This window comes from Solanum dulcamara, chromosome 2 (genome assembly GCF_947179165.1).
Source record: "Solanum dulcamara chromosome 2, daSolDulc1.2, whole genome shotgun sequence".
NCBI classification, from domain to species: Eukaryota; Viridiplantae; Streptophyta; class Magnoliopsida; order Solanales; family Solanaceae; genus Solanum; species Solanum dulcamara.
In genome coordinates, this window is record NC_077238.1 from 65860336 (window position 1) to 65881613 (window position 21278).

A 21278-nucleotide genomic window follows, 5' to 3' on the forward strand; every position below is an offset into this window, starting at 1 on the left:
TTATGTTGTCTCTTAGTTTCGGAGGGGTAATTGAGGGAAACAGGATTTGTGGCCTCAATGAAAGTTATATACATGTGTCTCAAGGTCGCAAAAAAATTTTGAATTACCCCTACAACAATTTTTTACGAAAATATATGCCCAAAATACTCACAGCTGTCCGTGTAGGATTTTCAAAACAAAATCTGGGTAGCAGCTCCCCCAAGCTTCACCACCATTTTTCGAGCAGCTAAAAGCAAAAATAGGTTGTAGAGTCTGAATAAAAGTTGTATACCTATGAAATATCTTTCCAAAACATCTTTAATCACCCGAAACTAAGCTGTACACAAGAAGTTATACCAATATTACTAACAACTGTCCTATTCAAAAACGGGTTTATTGACAAAAACGAGAAGTTCCTCGAAACCCCAACTATAAATTTTACGTTGTGAAACCCCTCTATATAAACGTAGGATACCCTAAATAATTAATTCACGGATCGAAAACGGAGGCCTTACCTTATTCTTGTGGCTGCCGTGACTCTCTCTTCTCTCCCTCAAGTTTTCTCCAATTTTCCTTAAGTGTAAATGCTGAAAAATGACTTCCTTAGTCATAATTTCAGCATATATATCCAACTTTTGGAGGTTACACGTGGCATCCCCTAGGGGTGACACGTGTTATCACCCTAGGGTGCCACCTCATTGATGCATCCAACCCAAATCTGCCATGTGGCAACATGGGACCCACCTAGGTGTGTCACCTGCTTGCTTGTCACCTGCTTGCTTCGCTTTCGTAACTTTGAAAAATAGTTTTTTTTTTGCTCCCTTTCGTAGGTTCTTCATCTTGTCTTATTTTAAGAGCCTATGTAATCCTTTCTACGCAAGCTTGGTATGTCCTTAAGCAACTCAAGTATGTAAGACGTCTAAGTTGGTAGCTTACGCGACTCAATCGAGTCCTACGACTCATTTCTCGGCTTCCAACTCCTTTCGAATTTTTATAACCCTATTACCAATCTTCCTTATTATGAAGCATTTCGTTCTCCTTTCCTTGGAGTTATTTGATAGCATTATTAACTATCCGACTCACATAACGACTTTTAAGAAACTTAAGAGCCTTCCTAGAAACTTGAGAAGCTTAAGAAGCCTTCTAAGGTACCAAAGTACGGGGTGTAACATCCTTCCCCCCTTTAGAACATTCATTCTCAAATGTTAAATTAGCCTCATAAGGTCTTACGAGTGCTTCAGGATTCTTCTGTACTGGTTGCCGTTCATAGGCCTTGTATCAACTCATATGGTCTATTTAAGAAGGTAGATTACCTGTAGGCATAGGGAACAAGTTATATTTCTTTTCCATCACTTCTTTCCAGTTTCTTAAACACACATCATATTGCACCCCTTTACACGAACATGTGTAGGAGCTTAAAGTAGCCCGAAAGATGCTTTAGCATCACCATACTAGTCTGTACGTAAACCTGTGTCGTTTCTTACTTCCTTCCTTTACTTACCCTTGAGTTTCCTCATATTCCAGTATAGGAGAGATCTCTCATCCTTTCCTTGTTTTGCTGCTTGTACACCACAATATTAGTAGTCAGTAACTTTGTTACAAACGTCTTACCTTCAGTCGATTATAGCCTGGCTATTCCTTACAGCATGTTTAAGTTCTCATCGTAATTCTCTTGTTGTATTCATCCCCTTTGTATGCACCTATTCTTTGATGTCATACTATTCAAGTCCTTATTATTAATTCTCTGCACTGTCGCCGGTACCATGGCTTCTATCCGTTTATTGTTGGCCTTTAGATCTTATTAACTCGTGGCAGTATGGGATCTCACTTGAAGCCACTTCCCCCCCCCTTTAGGGTGTAACCATGTCACTATCTGTTGTGTTCTACCTTACGCCCTTATTTCCAATTTTTCAATACGTATGATTCTTTTCCAACACATTCGGTATACTGCACCATATCTATGCCTTCCTTTATCTCTTCCATACCTTTGGTTGCCTTGGTACGACAACTTAACACAATCATGAGGTGCTAATCCAGTCTAATTATGGGTACTTGAGTCACATAGCAATTTATTCGAACCCACTTTCTCACAAGGCTACTTATTTTCATAACTATCCTCATTATATTCACATCATATCCTGTTCACATTCTACCCTATAGTATAACACTTCTTAACCTTTTTCACGATTCTTACTATGGATTACTTACCCTTCTTAGTTAGTCTTATCCTTAATATCTCACAAGTTGTCTTATTAACACTTCACTTTCGTCACAATTCTTTTCCCCTTGTGCTCTTGTTTTAAGCATACTGTTACTTCTTTCAACTATAACTCATCATAGTTTATCCCTGTGTATCAATTCAGGCGATGCCTTAATATATTGTTTTATCCAGATCTATCAATCTTCTCTAAATCATCTTCTTTGTCTTATAAGTCTTTTCCAATTTCGTTCTACTATACCAGTATCGACCTCCTAGTTTCTATTGCCATCAATTTAGTAATTAACTCATTTTTGGAGGTCATCCATACTCTTAGTTTAATCAAATCTCATCATTGTTATGGGCACAACCTTTCAAGATATACTACAGCCCTATATCTCATTCTCTTCTTATTTCTAGGAAATTTTGGGCAGAGTTTCCTCTGTATTTCTTACTATCTCAACACCTACACGCAGAAAATGCCGACAATGCCTCACAGGGGAAACACACATAAAGATACATATATATGTATCATATCACATCATATCTCAGCCTCACAAGGAGCCCAATATCAACAATAGTATAAACTGATGGACTTACCTCGTATGTCCAACTTGAACTGCACCTGTTTAGACTTTCCGTCTACTTTTCCTTTCAATTTTCAACTTTACATGTCAACCGTAATTCAATACCTTACCTGGCACCTATTATTCGTGCGTTGCTTACCTGCATGCTGTGTAACTTTCAATATCGTCAGTAACCTTCTTATATCGATGTTGTCCTTCTGTTGAAATCATAAGTTAGTATGAGGAATTTCATTCCCTATGACTCGGCTCTATCGCACGATCGTAGATATAAAAGAAAAGTAACATCCTAAATGTCCTGTAGCCTCTTGTCTATAGATGTGGTGCACAACACACCGATAAACAAGACTCTACTAGACAGGATCTGTAGACACTACAAGGACGAACTGCTCTGATACCACTTCTGTCACGACCCAACCCCGAGGACCACGACTGGGGTCCGACCTGGACCTCCATTTACATAATTGTCGACTATAGACAAATTGGACTATGAATAACGTGATACTGCTCACAAAAACCTCAAGGGGTTAACCTTTTTCATGTTCATACAGCCTCCTAGATATAGAAACCAAACACATGAACCCAGTGGGTGATAAAATATTCATACACGTGTGGCCTCTTTCATTTGCATCCTGTCATGAAAGGGAAAGCCAGCCGATAAGGCTGCCATAACATAATCGCTTTTGCAATATATCGCATAGGCATAACCGAAATAAACTCCTAAACAACCCACACACATATGTCTACAGACCTCTAAGAATAAGAACGACAACATATGGCAGGACAGGGCCCCCGCCGTACCCCTGCATAAACAAATATATACATCGCAGGACCATTACTCAAAAGCTAGGCTTCGAAATAGTGAAGCACTTCCAACATAGCCGAGCGGAAATCCTAAGCTGGCGGATCTCCGAAATGAACATCTGTACCTGCGGGCATGAAATGCAGCCCCCCGAGGAAAGGGGGGTCAGTACGATACATGTACTGAGTATATAAGCATACATAACTGAGATAACAACTGAAACAGGGATGCAGGAAACCAAGTATAGCATTTAATAGGGAACTGTACCTGCATCTCATAAAATAAAATCATGTATACCATTATCACGTACCGTATCCGGCCCGCTTGGGGACTCGGTGTTACAAACACATCATCTATCATGATAGGCATATGCATATTATTAGCACTGTGGAACATACAACCCAATCCATATATATAGCAAACACATGCCGAGGAACGACGGCCCGATCCATATGTCACATGATAATGCCGAGGTACGACGGCCCGATCTATATATATAATGCATAATAATGCCGAGGTTAGATGGCCCGATCCATATAATGCATAATAATGCCAAGGTACGATGGCCCGATCCGTATAATGCATAAGCTGTCGTGGAACGTACGACCCGATCCTTACATAGCAAACTGTGTCGAGGTACGTTCGGCCCGATCCATATATATATATAATAATGCATATACGTGCACACAAAACTCTGTAACATATCAAACATCCATTAGATACCATCATAAAGCATGTTCAAGAGCCCCTAGGTATAGGAGCTTACACATCCCAACACAATTCAACCTATAGGAGGCTCAAGGGTCGTAGTTCAACTACTTCAAGGCCCTTATCATTCAGAAGTGGGTACAAGTTATGAGTTACGTCCAGAATCTATAACTGGAGCTATCTCCAAATCCATGTTCTATAGTACCTATCGTCCTTTCTTTCTAGAAGTAGGAAAAGACAAGCTCTACATGTACCATTTCCTATCACATGGAAGACTTTGAAAAAGTAATGACTCAACTTGTTACAGGAGTTCTAATCAGTAGGAAGTGAACAAGAGTCTTAACTTCATATACACAATACTTACATCTCAGTCATGCCTTCAGAGAGGAAGAATAACTTTACATACACTAGCTCTCAGCATATAGAAAACTTGAGGAATGGAAGCTTAACTACTTTAAGAGTCTTAACATTCAACAGTGAACACGAATTATGAATCATGAATCATGTTCAGAGCTCATGAATAGATTTACTCCAAGCTTCATACACATATCACTTGTCACTTAGATCTAATACATGCCCAAAATAAAGAACAGATAGGCTTTACATACTTATACCAAAACATGCCAAAAGAAGGAATAGCTTTACATACTTATGCCAAAAACATGCCAAAAGAAAGCTTCACATACCTCGTATGGACTTCTCTTAATCATGTCCACGTCATCGTCCTCCAAACCTATTTAACATGGAAGTAATATGAGTATCAAACCTTCTTAACTTTCCAGCATCTTAGGTTACACCTTAGTATTAATGGAGTATATTTCCTTAGTCGTTTCCTCGACTAGTTCTGTTATTTGCTAAGGCGTCGACAAAAATTGGGCAGCACCTCCCCTATAATGTGCCCTATCCGAATTTCTGATGAGGTCCCTAAGACCTACAGCCAACCAACAACAATAACCTTCAGCATATGTTTAAGCAATTCACACCAACAATATACAACATAAACTCCAAACGACTTATTCAAAAATACGATATCACAATAGGGCGTCTTAGCCTTTATTTTGTAACGCCCTTAATTATACGCAACGAGGGGTCGTGTGGATTGAACCAGCAGCACCCTAACCCACATTAGAACATATTTAGGCCCTGCAACGACACATCACACCCCTGCCGCAGTACCTCACATGAACAACACTATCCTTCGACGACAATTTACCTATAGCAATTCCAATTTAGTTTATTTCGAACGTCGAGCATTTCTACGACATTATTAAACTTCCATAAGCATAAAAGGAGTGTAATACACCATATAACAACACCATAAACTCCAATTTAAAATGGAAGGCCTTACCTTACGTTAAACTTGTCAAACTCGCCGAAACTATCAAAACGCGATATCTGGACAACCCACTGTCTTATGTTGTCTCTTAGTTTCGGAGGGGTAATTGAGGGAAACAGGATTTGTGGACTCAATGAAAGTTATATACATGTGTCTCAAGGTCGCAAAAAATTTTGAATTACCCCTACAACAATTTTGTACGAAAATATATGCCCAAAATACTCACAGCTGTCCGTGTAGGATTTTCAAAACAAAATCTGGGCAGCAGCTCCCCCAAGCTTCACCACCATTTTTCGAGCAGCTAAAAGCAAAAATGGGTTGTAGAGTCTAAATGAAAGTTGTATTCCTAGGAAATAGCATTCCAAAACATCTTGAATCACCCAAAACTAAGCTGTACACAAGAAGTTATACCAATATTACTAATAACTGTCCTTTTCCAAAACGGGTTTATTGACAAAAACGAGAAGTTCCTCGAAACCCCAACTATAAATTTTACGTTGTGAAACCCCTCTATATCAACGTAGGATACCCTAAATAATTAATTCACGGATCGAAAATGGAGGCCTTACCTTATTCTTGTGGCTGTCGTGACTCTCTCTTCTCTCCCTCAAGTTTTCTCCAATTTTCCTTAAGTGTAGATGCTGAAAAATGACTCCCTTAGTCATAATTTCAGCATATATATCCAACTTTTGGATGTTACACGTGGCATCCCCTAGGGGTGACACGTGGCATCCCCTAGGGGTGACACGTGGCAGCACCCTAGGAGTGACACGTGGCAGTACCCTAGGGTGCCACCTCATCGATGCATCCAACCCAAATCCGCCATGTGGCAGCGTGGGACCCACCTAGGTGTGTCACCTGCTTGCTTCGCTTTCTTAACTTTGAAAACTAGTTTTATTTTTTGCTCCCTTTCGTAGGTTCGTCATCTCGTCTTATTTTAAGAGCCTATGTAATCCTTGCTACGCAAGCTTGGTATGTCCTTAAGCAACTCAAGTATGTAAGACGTCTAAGTTGGTAGCTTACGCGAGTCAATCGAGTCCTACGACTCATTTCTCGGCCTTCAACTCCTTTCGAATTTTTATAACCCTATTTCCAATCTTCCTTATTATGAAGCATTTCGTTCTCCTTTCCTTTGAGTTATTTGATAGCATTATTAACTATCCGACTCACATAACGACTTTTAAGAAACTTAAGAGCCTTCCCAGAAACTTGAGAAGCTTAAGAAGCCTTCTAAGGTACCAAAGTACGGGTTGTAACAGGAATACTCCAATCTGATTTAATATTCATTAACCTAACTTCAACTGACAAAGCAGAATGCAGACTCTCTTCACATAGTGGATGACTAGCCTCTTCTAATTGTTGATAGAAGTGTCTTGCTTCTTCATTAGGAGTTTCATCAAAATATTTTTTGGGTTCCATCCCACCTTGAACCTTGAAAGCATCATTGATCAATTCATGAACTCTATCATATTGAAATGTATCATGTTGGATTCTATCATGTAGAACCCTATCATGTTCAACCCCAATTTTACCATGTAGTGTAGGCATATTATATTCATCTACGGGCAGCAGATTATAAAATATATTATTCAATCAATCTATTTCTGCATGATCAACCCATACAAAATATCTAGGCTTAAATCCATTATCATACAAATGAACCATAACTATATCTATATTAAAAAATTTTGAGCACCTACATTCACGACAAGGACACCTAACCAATCCATTTCTCTTAAAAATATAAGTGTCATTGCATGATCGATAAAACTTCTTACACCCTCAATAAATTTAGGTTTCAAACCACCACCAACTTCATAATGCATGTTATACACCCACAAATGATGATCCATCTCAAAAAATATATATATTCAAGCTTAATTAGTTCATAAAGACTACAATTCATCGAGAATACAACTGTCATTAATTTAAGTTATAATTAATCAATTCATATAATAATTAAGTTCAAGTTATAATTAATTTAAGTTATAATTAATTAATTCATATAATAGTTAAGTTCAAGTTCTACTTAATTCAAAATTATCTTTAATTCAAGTTATAATTAAGTTCAAATTCTCATTAATTCAAGTTAAAATTAAGTTCAAGTCCTAATTAATTCAAGTCATCATTAATTTCATGTTGTAATTAATTCAAATTATAATTAATTTCAATTTCTAATTAACTCAACTTATAATTAAGTTCATATTCTAAATAATTTAAGTTATAATTAAGTTCATATTCTAATTAATTCAAGTTATAATTAAATCAAGTAAAAATTAAGTTTCAAACCTCATGACATTCAAGTTGAAGTTCTAAATTAAAATATCCTATAATTCAAGTATCTAAGTTATTCAAATTAGCTATAAAGTCTAAAGAGTTCAAAATTTATACAAACCTAAAAAATTTCTAAGTTTAACTTCAAAAGTCCTAAAGTTCTACTTCATGACATTAAATATCTAACTCTACTTAGCTTAATTAATTCTAAAGTCTAGAGATTTCAAAAATTATACAAACCTAAAGTTCAAAATTAGTATCTAAGTTATTCTAATTATAAGTTCTAAATTAAAGTCCTATAATCAAGTATCCAATTTCCAATATTTTTCTAAGTTTCAAACTTCAAAATTTCCTATATTCAAGTATCTAAGTTATTCTAAAGTTCAACATTAGCTAAATTAGTTCAAAAGGAAGCTTAACTTCAACAAGATTTCTAAAGTTAACAAAAAATTCAACTTCAAAGTTCTAATTAAGTTCAACTTCTAAATTTAAGTATCCTAAAATTCAAGTATCTAAATTATTCTAATTGTAAGTTCTAAAGTCCTAAACCTCAAGCCTCTAATTAAGTTCCAATATTTTTCTGTAAGTTTCAAACTTCAAAACTTCCAAAGTTACAATCCAATATACAAACAAACTACAACAAACTACATCGAATAAACTAATTAAGTAACTACTAAATCATAAATTACTATCCAATTTACAATCTAATACAAAAATCCCAAATCTAACTTAAAGCTTAAAATTAAAACTATAACTAGATTCACTAATTTTACAATCCAATATACAAATAAAGTACAACAAACTAAATGGAATGTACTAATTAACTAACTAACATCACAAATTACTAAAATATTTAATCTAATTCAACAACTCAAATCTAACTTAAGCCCTAAAATCAAAACTATAACTACATTCACTAATTTCACAATCCAATATACAAATGAACTACAACAAACTAAATGTAATCAACTAATTAACTAACTAACAAGTGACCAATAAAAAAATCGAATTATTTTATAAGGTTTAAGTCCTAACCTCTAAGATGAATAATACTCTTAAAGCAGCTGCGACGAAGGTGGGATACAGTAAAGGGGGTGGGGGGATGGCGGTGGGAGGCGGGGAAGCGATGGGAAGTGGTGGATTTATAGAGAGAAGGGAGAGAGAAGAGAGAATTTAGAGAGGGGAAACAGAAAAACAATATTTTTTTCAGATATATTTTAATAAAAGCGATGGACAGCGTCTCTGAGTCCGTCGCTTTTAAAAAAATATTTGACCGCTCTTTTGACCAAAAAGAGATGGACAAAGCGACCCAATCTGTCACTATTTTATATTTTTTGACCAAATCTTTTGACCAATAGCGAAGGACTTAGAGACCTTGTCCGTCTCTATATTGAAAAAAATATTAATAAATAAAAAATAAATACTTGCGATGGACGGAGTAGTTATATTTAATTTATAAATAATTATTTTTTAATAAAATATATAAAATATTTATATAAAAATAATATTTATTTTTAGCGAAAAAACTGCAAAAATAAGTGACGGACTAGGCGTCACTGTCGTCGCTCCTATTAAAAATAAAATAAATGAAAACGATGAACAGTGTCGTTTTATCCATCACATTTTATTTGCGACGCTGTCCGTCACTTTTTGTGTTGTGGCTTTTGGGACACTTTTTAGTAGTGTTATGCCTATGATTGTGATGAGATCCTTACCTTATGATTAGACCTTGATTCCTTCGAGGCATATTGTTGCTATAGGATGAAGTTAGCAGTGGTTTGGTCCTTGAATGTTATCTTTAGGTAGTTTTTGAGGTTCTTAAGTTACTCCTTCATTTAATGACTCTTGGTGATTCCTTTCATTATCTGAGTTGGGATGTGCCCTTTTATAATATTGTTGGTTATATGGTTAGAGTATTTTGGGCCCGAGGCCCTTGATTAAGGATTAGCTGGATTCTAGACTAGTTTTTGTACTCTAGGAGTGAGATACTTGATATGTATATGGTGTTACTATCTTCTTGAGTTGTTGGATTCTGGTGGTGGCATGCATTGCATTTGTTGATCACAGACACGTGTTTTGGGGTACGATCCCGAGCATGCATTGGTTTTACCTTCATTTTTTGAGAAAACAAATTTGTTGCCCTTTTTACTACTAAACTTATCTTTTAACGGGTGTCGTACCACCTGGATCTTTTTGATAAACTAATTTTGGATAATAATGAGGTGTTGAGGACGTACTCTTTTTCTACTTGAAATATTAGAGACATTTAGGATGTACTCACTTTTTACTTGATTGGTCGTGGTTCGTGGGCCGTTGTGATGATTCTATTGGTTATATTGATGATCTCCAGTAACACTGACGGAGCAAAAAGTACTGGATCAGGACCAGGCAGATATATATGGACAACACCAAGTCCCCCATGGATTTCTTTATCCGTGTGACCCATTGCAACAGGAATATGGAGGTGCACATGGTTCCTACATCAGTGGTCGGGACTGAGGGTTAGGTATATATATCTTCGTACTATGGAACTACTGATTTTATTGCATTACTCTCATTCATATACATTACCTATCACCAATATAATTTGATATGGACCTTTTGGTCTTATGGAGGCTGTACAGGTTTTAGATTGTGATCACGTACTTGCCAAGCATTTGGGGCTCGATAAGGTTTTGGTTGGCTATTTGTATACTTGTGGCAGTACGAAGGGTGGTTCTTTTGTTTGATGGTAGGTACTCCCCTTTTTCTCTCCTATCTGACTCTTTTATGACGGATTGTTCTAGAATGGCCTTCTTAGATTCTATGTGCCACTTGTGGTTGTTTCTATTGGTATGCCTTTGGTTAGTAGTCTCCCTTAATAGAGCTTTGTCGTGTATAGGTTGATGTGCTATCACATCTAGGTTTTTCCTTTTCTTCTTTTACCCTGCTTTTCTCTCTTTCGGTGCTTAGCTTCCAGTTTGTTCCTTATTATGAGTTTACTGTTGTTTCGTTATTACTTTTGATATATGCTCTTGTCATATATGCCTATGATGCTAATTTTATCTTCCAAGCTCAGTCGGCCTATGTCGAATGAGTGTCACTTGTTGGTACTCATACTACACTTCTACACCTTGAAGATCATAGTACGGGTACTCACTGCTGATTAGGGTCTCGTGCAGAGCATCTCTTTGGGATTCGGAAACTGGGGTGAGCTCCTGGCTTTTGGAGTTGCCTATCTCCCTTAGCATTGGACAGGACTAGTCTTTATTTTGTTTTCGGAGACAATTTGTACTTATATCTTGTTTTGTATAAGCTTGTACTCTAGTTTTGACTAGAAGCTCATCTACAAACTGATACCAAGTCTTGGAGCTTTATTTCTGTATTTTGGGGTCTAACCTTCTGAAAATACCCTTATGGGTTTTGGATAAAATTTAAAAAAATCTCGGGAATGAAGAGTAGAATATTATTCTTTCCTATGAAATATACTTTTGATAGAGATTGGGATTCAATTTACCATGTGGCAGCATGCTATTGGGTTCGATCTTTTTTTATTTATCTTTTAAAAATTACAAACAATAAAATACTACCTGAATATTAAATACAAACAAATAAAAAGATCATATTTTTTAATTTTTCTTTTTATTCGTAAATCAAAAATAAAAGTATTGTCTAAAAAACATGACTATTTTTGTATATTTCAAATTTCTCAAGTAAAGTTTTTTCTAAAAATGAGATAAAGGTCAAAAAATTAACTTTTACACTAAAAGAAAAAATCTAATGCTAAAAAGGTGTAAATATTAGGCAGGGTCAAAAATCATGTGTCTACAAACATAATAGAACCAGACACAAAATCTATCTAATTACATAAAATAGTATACCCATTTCTCTTTAGCGTTTTTGTTTTAGATAAGACATAAATGCAGAGTTTCTAAATCAATACATGTGCATCAAGGTGTCAATGATTGGAAATTTGAGAAATTCCTATGATTTTCTTCAAATAAAAGAGTGACTGATTTATTAATTCTAAAACTAGACTAAATTCTAAGCTAGGAATTTAATAGGACACTTCGAATTCAAGAATATATGACCTTTTTTAAGGGGTCGGAGTTGTAAATAAGCAAAGATAAACTGATATCCGTTCATATTATAAATGCCATTAGAGTCCACAACCTCATCTAATGGGTTTAGCTACTCATACTTGAAATGAAAAATACAAGATAAAATGTGTTACGGAAATATCGTGGGCTAACTAGCCACAATCACAAACATATAAAATAGAGACAAAAAATAGTGCAAAGATTTAACGAGGTTCGGTTAGGTCTAATCTTCCAAGCAAAAGAAGATAGAGTTTTCCACTATGAAAGAAAAAGAAGTTTACAATCCTTTAGAATCCAAAATACATCCCATTTATATAGATGCCAAGTAGGCTCAAACCTATAAGGAAAAGGTTCTCCTAATCCTAAAATGACAATATATTCATTTTTCAATTCTATTAGGACAAAAAGTTTCCTCAACCAATAGAGATTATGAGTATTCTCAAATATATAGGAAAATATTTAAGACATAATTAAAAATATGTACGAACAAAAATAATTATAGATTAAACAAAGAAGAAGATGCAAACTTGTTGTGTCCAAAAAAACACACAAGTGTTCGTAATCATACACGTATAGTAGGATTTTAAGTGCAGATATCGTACCCAAAACGACAATTAACTATTTACTAAATTAAACTAATCACAATGTTGTGCAAATTGCCAAGCTTCGGAAGCATAAAATAGTACTAGGTTGGCGCACTGATAGGCATGGGGCACTACGTGGCATGCTGAACTTGGCCTATTTCGGGCGAAAATTATTTCAAAGCCAAGTCCAAGATGACTAAGAAACTTACTTTACTAGCATAGATTATACATCGGATGAACAGTGAAAAACATAACAAATTCAGTATTTTGCAAGTGAAGTAATGGACATTCCATGTTTTCCAACAAAACTTAGGAATTCCAACAGATCAATGTAGACCAATAATGGTTTAACATTTGAATGTAAATAATCTAGTCTTTAGTCTTAACGCCAATTAATTGGCTTATCTTCTGGATCTATTAATACAAAAAAAATATTCTTCAATGTTTGGTCAACAAACAACAGTACTTATATTCTTCAAAATTTGTCTACATATAAAAGCACCGCAGGCCATAAAAATTAAAAGGTATGTTAAATAGCAGCATATTATTTCTTGTTGGGATGGGAACCTTCTCCTTCATAGACAACATGAGTTTGTAAGTAAATTTCTTTTTTGTGTTTTCGTCTCACAAATTCACAAATGGACGTATCATTTTTCTCCACAAGGCTCCATCTACATAAACTGCGCAACCCGCCAATTAGCCAAATTCTAGTGTCCTTCCAAATCTTGAGTTTTGCCTCAAATTCTTTGCCAGCAGAGTCACGAATGGTCATACTTGAAGGGAGTTCAAGTTTGTAGTCTCTCACTACATCAGCCGGAATGTACTACAGATAGGGAAACAATCTTTGTTAAATGTGAATACAATAAAATCGAACTATAAAACCATTCACTAAAATAGTTGTAGGTTTATAATTACCAGGTGATCTCTCCTATTTGGTCATATTTTTGTTACAAATTAAGGATTTTTTGGCTTAGTTACACGTCCACTTCTGAGTATATGTGTAGCAATTTTTTCATGGGAATCATTCACCTTGCCAGCACTGGCTCTTTTGCATTCAACTAAATCAAAAACGTTTAACTAGTTAGGTTCACAAATAGAAATCACATGAAAACTCAGAGTTGCGCTTTCTATTTTATTTTACAGGGTTGTGTTTTATTGAAATTAACTTTAAGAAAGAAACTAGACTTTTGACACATATCAGAGGTTTTAGAAAATGATATTTAACTTCATTATTTTCTCTGTTATTCCAATAACTAACAAAAAGTTCCCTTAAAAGGCTCACTTTGTCGATTGAACCTTTTCAAAAACCCTTTAAAACTTAGTCTTAAATATATCATGACATTTCTATGAATACCAGATCATGTCAAAATATTCAAAGATGTCATTCTTGCAATAACATACTAACAAGAGAGGAATTGAATTAGATATAAAATGAAATAAAGTAGTACATTTATAGATCTGTTGTCACAATCCAAGCCTAGGGTCTAGACGTGACACGGCGAATGAGACACCCGGAGGTACCTCACCAAGCCTCTTAGCATTCATTAAGTAATTCATTGGTAATAATAAATAAATCAAGCAGAAAACAAAAGGGATGTAGGGACTAAGGGGCTTCACATTTAATAAGAGCCAAAGACAACGTAACATCTTTTTTTATGTCCAACCATTCCTTCTACATTAAAGACTTGGCGGGAGATAAGACATGTCCCTAGCTCACCCTCAAAATAAGTGTAAAGAAATGCCTTAATAAAAGTCTTAATGTTCTACATAACATAAGCTTAGAATAAAAATGATATTGTTCCCGAACCATGCTAACTCACCACAAGCAATCTTCAAACTAATTCGAGCTAGCCACGTGGAGTAGGTCAAGGAGCGACGTCGGTTCCTACATGGTGATATCATGAAGGAAAAAGTATGAGTTAGTACTTTGAATATACTAAGTATGTGAGTATGCTATGAAATGAAGAACATAAGAGAGACATAAGTAAGCAATATGCATAAGTGAATGCATGAATTAGACATCATCATATGAAACCATAAAATATTCATTTTATGGGAAAGTGACCATAACCGACATTTAAGACCATGTGAGCTATTACATGGAATCCAACATAAGCCCCTACATTGGCACGGGGAGACTACTTGCCTGGTAGAACTCCATTCAGGTTATATTCAATTATTTAATATTTGGTGGCTACAAAGGCCTAGCCGAAAAGGCTCCAATGGTGGCATATAGTTAATGCAACATGACACTTTACTTAAGGACCCCTTAGGTCAAGTCCCCATCTACATGCTACATCCGGTGCTAGGTCAAATTCCACGGAATAGCGTTTGAACATCAATATAGAAACTTTAACACTTAAAACATCAATCGGTGGAATGTCTAATTAAAACCTTTGATTTATAATATCATCATGGTTGCCATGCCCTATTTACCGTTTTACTAATGAACCTTAATTTATAAGAAAATTAGGTCTACAATTAGTGATGGTATTCCAGGTTCCATGCTAATCGGATATTCCTATTTGGAAAATATTCAAAAGCATTGACGGCCAATAGGGATGCCATACATGGCATATCATAACCTTAAACATTTCATTTGATTTAATGAGAGAATTGTCCTTTCACATTGAAACCTTACTTTGGCTAAGAAGGCACTTTCATCAATCAATCGTTTCATAAAGACTCCACTTCATAACTATTTACTTCATAACATTCATTGGAGTCAAACTTCATTTCAACTTTACATTATCATAGGAAACTAGGTGGGTTCATTTCAAAAAGACTTTCAAATACATTTAAATAATACTTGTATGGATGGGAGTGATATGAATGCATCCAATTTACCATCTTAAAAACAACCCACCAGATGCACTTTAAAACTACCTTTCAAGCCTTCATATAAGAACATTGATAATTCATCAATTTTATGTAAATAAGAATCAACATAAGTCAACATAGACAAATAAACTTCAAATATTCAAGAATCTATACATTTGAAATCGTAGTATGAAAATCCATAAAATCTCATCACTTGAAATTGAGAGTCAATATACATATACATCAATAGGAGTAAATAAACTTAAAATATACCATAATCTATGCATTTGGAATCAACATGTAAAAGCCTATAGGATTTCGTCATTTTGAATTGAAATGCAAAGTTGAGAATACATTTGGATTCCATTGGTGGAAGAACCCATGGATGAAAACCCACATACCTTAGATTGAAGCTTTTAAGAAAGTTTGATTCTTGGTCTTCTATAAGGAGCCTTGAATCCTTTGAGTTTGAGAGAAAAAATGAAAGGGATGATTTGAGAAAGAGGAGGATGAAGTTTAGAGTTTTGGGGAGGTGAAAGACTGAAAACAAATGACCCAAAATGCGTCCAAGTTTGTATATATAGATATTAAGTTATTTTCCTAAAATGTCACTACAAAATCTGGAAAACTAGGTAAATCCACGACAGGTCCGCGACAAGGACGTATCGCGCACCTTTCTGGTTGACAAAAAAATGAAATCCGGAAAAATTATCCAAGTTCACTGCAGGTCCGCGATGTGGACTGATCAAGGACCTCTCTGGCCAACCAAGCATAACTCTTGACTCCAAACTCGGCAAAATGCAATCTTAGTGGCATTGGAATGAAGACTCAGCGAACTTTAATTTGATAAGTTATGGGACACCCAATTCATTATATTCTAGGAGATATGGTCATTTGAAGTTGACCTTTATACGAACTTATTCCGAAACTTAGCCGATAAAATTTCTTTGGAATCGGCTTGATGTTAGAGATCCTTTATGACCCTAAAACGCATCTAATACTCTGAAAATACTTAGGAATTGATCCTAACTCATATATAAAATTAAAATTCGATGTGTTTGACCCTATACGCCTAAAAAGAATGGTTCGAATCTTGGCATAGAAATTTTTGAGATGTTACATCTGTAATTAGTGTTTACCTTTTGAACGTGGCATTTCTTTGTTAAATATGCCAGCCCTTTCATTCTCTTCTTCCTCCTATTCTTTGTATTCATCCTCTTCATCTTCATCATCATATTCTTTCTCTTCCAAATATCTACATTTTGAACATGATGCCTTTTCAGTCTCTTTTCCCTCTTCCTCGTCCTGTTGTTCTTCTTCCTCTTCCAGATGGATGCAATTTGAAGGTGGCACATTTTCTGTTTCTTCATATTCCTCATCTCGATCATCTTCTTCTTCTACCATGTTATCCTCATCACTATCATTAGAAGATGAATTGCTCGTGCTATCTCTGGCCCAAGTATTCTCCTTTAACTCCATAGTCTTTTGATGGTCAACATTCATTTCTTCCTCGTCCTCCTCCTTCATAGAAAATTTTAAACCTCCATCTCCTTTCTTTACACATCCAGTTCTTCCAAGTAGTTTAAAGTCAAAAATTCTAGTTCCATCATAGTCAAAAATAATGAAGTCTCCAAACTCTACGATGTTGTCTTCAATGAATTTCTCCCATCCATGTTCAAAATAAATATGTTTTCCTGATTTGGTTACTCCTATAGGCCACATATTTCCAAACATATACCTAAGGGAAACATTCCTAGGTAGCATTCCATTCTTGTAATCTATATAACCTGTGGGAAGTTTCTGTGAAAGAAAAAACTTTGACTATCGAAAAAATAAATGTAGAGCAACACGAATTTCTTTAAATAAGATTTGACCATATCATAAATGCAGCCAGTTTTAGATAAAAAAATATTTCAAGTAAACTCAAAGTTTGAGATTTTTAAGGTTGGAGTTCAAGAATGTAACTATTTCAAAAACTACAAAACAAAATTTGAGGCATTTCCATAGTTTTACTGCAAAATTACTTCTATCAACACTCATAATATGGTTAGTTAGAAATGATATATGCAATTTTTAACATCGGCTGACTAAATTATACATAGTACTGGTATAAAATTTGGAGATTTAACATATATAAAAAATTATAAAATTTACTTGCATCACAAAAGGCATCTTTCCACTTTTTACTTTCTCTCCCCTTATTCAAAGCACAAATTTTCAAAAAGAATAAATTGAAAATGTTTCAAGAAAAAGGATCAACAACAATAATAGATTAAATACATGAATATAAGAACATAAAAAGAGGATGAAAGGGAAAGTACATTTAAAAAGTATAAAAATACCACAAGGTATATCCAAGTTTTGCAGATCTAAATCTCAACAAGACCTTCCCCTCCCCATATATATATGCTGCCCACATCTCCAAAAAGAAAAAAAATATTCAAGAATCAAAGTCCCATCAAAGACCATGATAAGGGGTAGTATACTCACAAGTCGTTTTGCACTGATTTCTGGGATGAAAACTTTGAAGATAATGAAGATATAGTAATCGTTTTTCCTCTCATGTAGCCAATGTACTATATTAACTAGGGAGAAACGTGATGAATTATAACAACTGAGATGAACTTTTCCTTAATTGGAAATATAACAATTATAACTAATCTGGTGACCCAATAAAAGAAAGCAATGCTACCATCAACGTAATCATAACTGATGCGGTAACTTATTGACTTAGTTCATGAAAAGAAATAATTTCGGAACGTATTTTAGTAAGATAATGGATCATACTTGAAATTTAGAAGTTCAAAGTGAAAATGTGTTGTAAAAAAATAAGTATATTTGATTACTTACGTAAGCGACCAACTTGGAAATCTTACATACTTAAGCTACTTGAGAACATACCAAGCTTACGTAGCAAGGATTACATAGGTTCATAAAATAAGACGAGATTACGAACCCACGAGGGGGAAAAGAAGGTGACACATGGCAGCATGATAGAGTGCCATGTGGAAGCATCTGGAAGTGCCATGTGGCAGAAGCTGGAGCAAGGGGTGGACCCCACATACCACGTGGCAGCTCATGGTTGGAGGAGGTGGTGTGTTGGCCCAATGAGGGCTTGACACGTGTTACCACTTAGGGGTTGACATGTGTCACCTCCTAAGATGGCATATATATATGTTTATGATCATCCTTATCAACAAAAGGTCATTCTTATCTCAAAAATTCAAGAAACCTCTAGAGAAAAAAAGAGAAGAGAAACCCTAAGCTAAGAGAGAAAGAAGGCTACGGATTTGGAGGAAAAAAAGGTAAGTCTCCAATTTCATTTTGTGAAATAATTAACTAGGGTATACCAAGGTGATATGAAGGTGTTATTAATGTAAATTTATGATTTGGGGAAGCACCAAAAGGACAACAAGAAGCCACAAAGTTTTAGTCGCGCTAAAGAAACTTCCGAGGCGAGTTTTGGCGAGTTTGGCGTGTTTTGGGAAAGGTAAGGTTTTACCTTTCAAATTGGAGTTTATGATGATTTTATGAGGTATATTACATGTCTTAAATAAGTTTTGAAGTGGAAAAATTGCATAATTATGCTTGATGTTAGAAACAAACTAAATTAAAGTCGTTATAGTGAAATAGATGTCGAGTAGTGTGTTGCGATTGTGGTGCTGTGGTTGCAGATGGTTTTGTTGCATTTTTCAGTCTGGAAGGTGTTTGAAAAATGGTTTGGGTTCATATGGTTGAATCCACACAACCCTACATTTCATATTGCTAAATATTTTACGAAATAAAGGTTAAAAACTCTATTTTGGTATCATAGTTTTTAGCTAGTTGTTTGGAGTTGTATTGAGTAATGTTGAAGTGATGTCATTGTTTATATGGATTCTGGTTGTTGTTAGTAATATGGCTGCTAAGATTAGCGGTTGGATACGGCAAGTTATAGGGGAGATGCTGCCCAATTGTTGGTAACTTCGGAACTAGTAATAAACTAGTCGAGGGAAATGGATACTTGGTTGTAGAGTTGGAAATTGGAAATTGGAAAGTGAAAGGTTATTAAACTTAGTATTGCTTTAATGTCAAATAGGTTCAAAAGACGATGAGGCGAACGTGGGTAAGAGTAATCCATAAGAGGTATGTGAAGCTATCTCATTTCTCTTGGCATGTCTTTGGTATGAGTAAATAGAGCTATCCTTCTTTCCTCTTGGTAAGCTTTTGACATAAGTATGATGCTATTATGCTATAATTATTCACCGAGCCATGACGGACCGGGTATGATATATGCATATGATAACTCCATGAGGGAAAGTAGAGAGTATTTAAAGCTTATTCTTTCTCTTCTTTTGGCATGCCCTAGATGTACGTAAAAGATGATAAAATCTCGGAGGTGACTCCACCCTGATTAGATCTCATCCTCGCCATCATAGAAAGAGAGAAACAAATAGGATTTAGAGGTGTTCATCATGATTAGCGCACGATTAGAAAAAAGAATAGTGACTTAATTTCTAACAATGTCCTATAGCGTCCCGAAGATTGGATATAGACGTCATCTTACCGATCCGCGAGTCTCTACTAGACACTTGCTCTGGTAATGGTAAGACCGGTCAACCTAAGCTCTGACACCACTCTATGAAGACCCAAATCCAGGCAATGATGGCGCCTACTATAACCCTAGAATAGGCAAGCCAAACCCAAATCTAGAGAAAGTCAAACCTTAAATTAATTAAATAATAAATAGCATAAGAAGGCGGAAGCTAGACAAAGATTACAAAAAATATTGGGACAAAGTATAAATATGTAAATACAATACAAAATATACAAAAAGGCCCAAAGGTGACCAAATCTGGCGGGATGACACTATACCAAACCTCGGACCTGGTGTCACCTATACAGGAGCTACTATATACAAAAGCTAATAATAGATATAAATATATAATGCAGAAATGATTGTCAAAAATATAAAATACAAGTCAGAGCAAAAGAGGGAAGGTAGATGTCACGCTCCGAGAGGGTACCCTAGACGTGGCCGGCACTCGAAGACCATTGCTGGTCCCCAAGCGAACCAACTAGTCCAATCACATACCCATTCATTCAAGTAGTTGCTTACTACCGCTCCTATTTTGTATCTTCTAGTTGAGGGTAAGAGCTTGTCAGTATATTATGATGCTTCTAGTGTAGGTCTTAGGTGTGTTCTGATACAGCAGTTTTGAGTTATTTCTTATGCTTCTAGACAGTTGAGAACGCATGAGTGCAACTACCCCACTCATGACCTAGATTTGGAGGCATTACATATATACGGTCTAATGTGAGATATATACAGATCACCATAGCATACAAAATATTATGAGTTAGAGGGAGCTTAATTATAGATAGCAGTGCTAGATGGAGCTATTAGCTGATTATGATATCTCTATCCTCTACCTTTCTAGGCAAGGCAAATATAGTAGAGGACGCTTTGAGCTGAAAGGTAGGGAGTATGGGCATTTTAGCGTACTTGCCTATTGTGAGCGACCCATACCCTTAGATATTTGGTCTTTGACTAATACCATGGTCAGGTTGGATATCTCAAATTCCAAACCAATTTTGGCTTTTGTGGAAGCTTGTTCATATTTATTGGATCAGATTCATGGCCAGTAGTTTCAGGACAGAGCATTGGTAGAGCTTTGAGAGTTGGTATTATGAGGCGAGTGTGGCCAGGCTTCTATAGATTTAGATGGGGTACTATGGTTTCATGGTCGCCTTTTTGTTCCCAGAGTTGGAGACTTTATTCTGGTGATCCTTCGTGAGGCCTATAATTCTAGGTATTATATTCATCCGAGCACCCAAAGTTGTATCAGGATTTAAGGTAGCATTACTCATGGTATGGCATAAGGAGACATATAGCTTAGTATTATAGCTTGAGTTGCCAATAGGTTAAGGCCTAG

At 35.6% G+C, this 21278-nt stretch overlaps 1 pseudogene; it reads right to left on the bottom strand.

The window, feature by feature from the left end:
• Positions 1–17085, bottom strand: part of LOC129872386 (B3 domain-containing protein At5g60130-like) — a 29242-nt pseudogene extending 12157 nt beyond the window's left edge.
• Positions 17086–21278: the final 4193 nt, after the last annotated feature.